Source organism: Mesoplodon mirus, assembly GCF_964341445.2.
Source record: "Mesoplodon mirus genome assembly, chromosome: 1".
Lineage (NCBI taxonomy): Eukaryota > Metazoa > Chordata > Mammalia > Artiodactyla > Ziphiidae > Mesoplodon > Mesoplodon mirus.
In genome coordinates, this window is record NC_138976.1 from 34,284,297 (window position 1) to 34,289,136 (window position 4,840).

A 4,840-nucleotide genomic window follows, 5' to 3' on the forward strand; every position below is an offset into this window, starting at 1 on the left:
ATTTTGGTTAGCAAAAGTTGGTAAGATTTCATGCATTAAAATCTCTTCCTGCTAAAAAAGTATATTCAGGATGAATTCTGTCTCCTGAACTAAATTCTGACTGATATGGAACAAAGCAGACTTATCACAGAGCTCTTCTGTTCCCTCATAATTCGTTTGTTTTCCAAACTCCATAAATGCCATCCAGTCTTCTGGTAATTGTACCAGGTAGCTGTATATCTGATTGCCCTCTGAAATTGATTCCCCACCTCACTCTGCTTTAAGATACTACCTATAGATACTATACCATATATATAAATATATATATATATATATACCATATATATAAATTAGTATCTATATACTATAGATACTAACCTTCCATATGAAGCTTAGTCTGTTTGCAAGAATTAAAAGTGATTAATAAAATAACATAATTCCCCGGCCTGGTCCAAGTATGTTTGTAGACCACAATAACGCTGTAATTAAATACACTAAATAGAAAGCAAATTTTTCTAAGTCTACCATACTGAATGACATAGATTTTCCTAGATAACCATCACTTTAGTGTAAATTTGATCAACCACGTTGCTTTCTTATTTATTCCAAAATGAAATGAGCCAGACTAAGGACTTGGGAGGTTCAGTTGAAATGTAGGGGAAGTGGCAGGTGGAGGCAAAGCAGGCCAGAAGCATAGGGCACAATGGGCCTGAGGCATCTGGTCACTGGAGAATCATAGTCTCTACCATGACTCTCTTTCCTTGCTCCCTAGACCTAGACCTAGGCTATGAGTGATACAGATATCTGGGAGCTAGCCTGGGTGTGTGTCACCATGAATCACATTGATTCTATGGAAAAACATGGTCTGGTTTCCATACAACAGGAATGTAAATTAACTATCAGAGCACTGGTAATTTACAATTTGGGTACTTCCCGAAATTACAGCTTCCTGCCAGCCTCTACCTCTATGAAACAACCAAGCCCTTTCTACTTATGATCTTAAGGCTTTAAAACCACCAAGACATAGTGTGCAACTATATTCAGAAACAGATTCTGGCATATTGGGAGGGGCAGCATCCCACAGAGCAGAGAGCCTGGACTCTGGAATCACAGAGACCTGAGTTTATATCGTAGTCCTATCATTTATTAGCTGTGTGATCTTGGGGAAATTACCTCCCCATTCTGAGTCTCAGTTTTCTCAACTATAAAATGAAAGAAAACCCTGTTCACAGGATTATTATAAGGGTCATATGAGAAAGCTGATTTGCTCAATTAGGAAACTGTAAGAAAGGAAAAGGGATGGGGAATAGTTCTACAGAGAAACTCTGTGTCCAATCCAGTAATTTTCCAAAAGGAGTTTTGCTCAAAATATCACTCACTTCCTATTGTGCTCTGTCCATTGAAGTCAAAGTAAAGGATAAGCTTCTATATCCAAAAGACACCCAAAATATTGTAGTTGAAAGGAGATGGAGATTTGTTTTTCTGTCACTAATGGCCCTGAGGTCTAGATTAGTGAGTGGTTTTCCTCCATGTAACCATTGAGGAGCCCAGGTTCCTTCCATCCTATTGCTCTACCATCATCAAGGGCATTATTCTTGTCTGCATGGTCAAAGCTAGGTCACAGCACATTCATGTTCCAGTTCAAGGAAAGAGGAAAGGGAAAGTTATTCCAGAACATCTTCTTTTAAACTGAAGATGACCCAGAAGTTGCACACAGCATTTCCATTCACACCTCATTGGCCTGAATTTAGTCCCATGGCCACACCACACTTAGCTGCAAAGGAGGCTGGTAAATGCAGTCTCCACCTGGGCAGCCATGTGTCCAGCTAAAAATCCTATCGAAGAAGAGGAATGTTTTGCTAAACAACCTATTATTCTCTGCCATGACCTTCTTCCTGCTGTACCCATCTTCACCAAGAAGGCTTGGCTTGTTCTTGATATAGCTGTGAGCCTTTGCCATTTGTGGGAAGTATCTTTAATGCCATCACACCTCCTGGTGAGATACAATTGGCCATGTGAGCTCCCTAACACTGATGGAAAAGCTGGGGCCCAAAGAGGGTGCCTGGGAACTCAGGCCAGAGCACCACCCCACTGTCTTCAGAAGATATGGTTTTGATGTGTGGAGTCTTTTCCCCCAGTATTATGAGAGAAACTGGCTTGGCTGTTACTGGAGGTGACTCATTCCTGCTCTCTGCAGAGGGAGCACAATCACATTGTTCCTGCAAGGAGTGCACTCCTGCCAGGTCACTTGCACTTGCAGACAAGTCTGTTCTTCCTTAAGTGATCCTTAAAGGATTAAAAAGCAGTGCAAAGGCTTTGGATGTGCCAAGCTGCATGTAGCTGCACCAGAATCTCCAACACTGTAGAGAGAGTGCAGGATCAGACCCTGGGGAATCTCACAATGGCCCCAGCTCCTCCATTCGCCACTTATGTGTCCTTGGGCAAGCTGCTTCCCAACCCAGACCCTGTTTTCTCATCTAAAAAACATCTGACCAGATCATTCCTGTTTCAGTTCCCCAGTTGTCCATGACCTTTTCTTACCTATTTCTTGTTTGGAACACTTCAGTAGTAACTACAGGAGAAAGACAAATTTTTCTTCCTCATCTGTTTCTCCTATGTCCATTACCAGATGTGGGAAAATCCAAAGTCCCCAAAGTGACTCACCCCTGTGCACCTCCTGGGGACCAGGACCTTGGGCTGGTACTTTGGGCCGGTCTCAAACAGGTGTCAAATGAATTTTAATAGTGTTCACTATTGGTCCCCACAATCCAAGTCTACAGAGAGACTGATGTAGACAGCAGGCACTGAGAGAAATGAAGAATGTGTACAATGGTTAGAGCAATATATTCTCCTTAAGCTAAGACTCTATGGACACACGCAAGGCATGACACATCCTGAGGCATAAATCTTTGTTCCTAAGGGTGAAAGTGACCAAAACCATAGATCTCCACAAAAGCTACTCCAGGATGACTATAGAAAGAATGAAATGTAAATGAGAGCACTTTTTTAGGCTCTTACACTATGTTACCAAAATTTCTAGTGTCTTCTCTTTTTCTTAAAAATAAATTTCATTCGGGGCTTCCCTGGTGGCGCAGTGGTTGAGAATCTGCCTGCCAATGCAGGGGACATGGGTTCGAGTCCTGGTCTGGGAGGATCCCACATGCCACGGAGCAACTAGGCCCGTGAGCCACAACTACTGAGCTTGCACGTCTGGAGCCTGTGCTCTGCAACAAGAGAGGCTGCGATAGTGAGAGTCCTGCGCACCGCGATGAAGAGTGGCCCCCGCTTGCCACAACTAGAGAAAGCCCTCGCACAGAAACGAAGACCCAACACAGCCAAACATAAATAAATAAATAAATAAATTTATTTTTAAAAAAATTAAAAAAAATAAATTTCATTCAAATAGCACTTTTACTTGGAGGAAAAATCAAAAGGCATAAAAGGATATAAATTAAAAAGTAAGTTTTCCCCCCACCATTTCCAGGTCTCTCAGTTCTCATCAGAGCCTGCCTTTCAGAGATAGCCCATGTCCACACATCCATAAATGCAGGTCTGTAACTTTGGGGGACCTCCATGGTTGCCTTGGTTTTTATGAAACTGCCTTACTGAGTGTAAACTACATTAAATACTAAGGAGAGCTATGAGTTGCAAGTAGAACATTGGCAAGGTATGACTTTAGCTTTCTTATTCACTTCTCATTCAGTCCTTGGGTGATTTCATTCATGCCCTGGCTTTCCTCACCTCCAATCTGAAGCCTCCCAGGCCTCTACCCCTGGCCCTGCTTTCTTTCCTGATTCCAGCCACATCTCTCCACCTGCACTGGGCACCCCAAACTCAGGTGCCAATGGAATTGGTCACTTTCCCCCAAACCAGCTCTTCTTCACCTCTTGCCAGGCTCCAGCTTTCCCCACTCACCCCTGTTAGGAATGTATGTCACCTCTCTTCCCCTCCACCTTCTGCCTCACTGCTCTGCTCCTCCGGTCAGTTAAGTCCAGTAATGTGACCCTCTGGAAAATCCCTTCCTCTTCCTCAGCTTTTCCCTGCCTTAGTTAATTTCATTGTCACCTCTCACTGGAGCAGATACATACATAGCGCTTACTCTGTGCCAGGTACTCTCCTAAGTGCCTTACACATATAAAGTCATTTTATCCTCACAACGATCCTACAACAGATATGCTATTATTATCCCCATTTTACAGATGAGGAAACTGAGACCGAAATGATAATAACCCCATTCCCTAAGCTCGCTAGACTCTATTGTGCCTCCTTTGACTAGATTTTCTATGGCCTCTACTGCCTTCAAGACCCAATTCAACTGTTACTTATTCCAGGAAATCCTCCCAGAGTACCCACTATTGTAACAATAGTTTCAGACTTTTAGTCTACTTTCCTCCATGTAAAATACTGCCAGATAAAATTGGATGGGACATGTTTATACTGAAAATTACTTCTTATTTATTGAAATTCCAATTTAACTGAGTATCCTTATCATTATTTGCTAAATCTGACAACCCTACCCCAACAAAACCATAAATAACTTGACAGCAAGGCTACTCCATCCTCGTGTCCCACCCACCCACCCTCAGAGGCTAGAACAGAGCCTGGACCAGGTGGGTGCTCAGTTCAGTTTACTGTATTGAATTAAAGTTGGGTGCTCAGCGAACGGTGATTGTCTGCCATGTTAGCTTTTACTATGCTTTGCGTGGGGAATGATATGTCCCTTATGTCCCCCCAGTGCAGCAGACACAGTGCTATGTGTGCAATAATTAAATTCAGTGCATCTTGGAGCCTCACTTTTCTCATCTATAAAATGAGAAGGGCTTCCCTGGTGGCGCTGTGGTTGAGAGTCTGCCTGCTGATG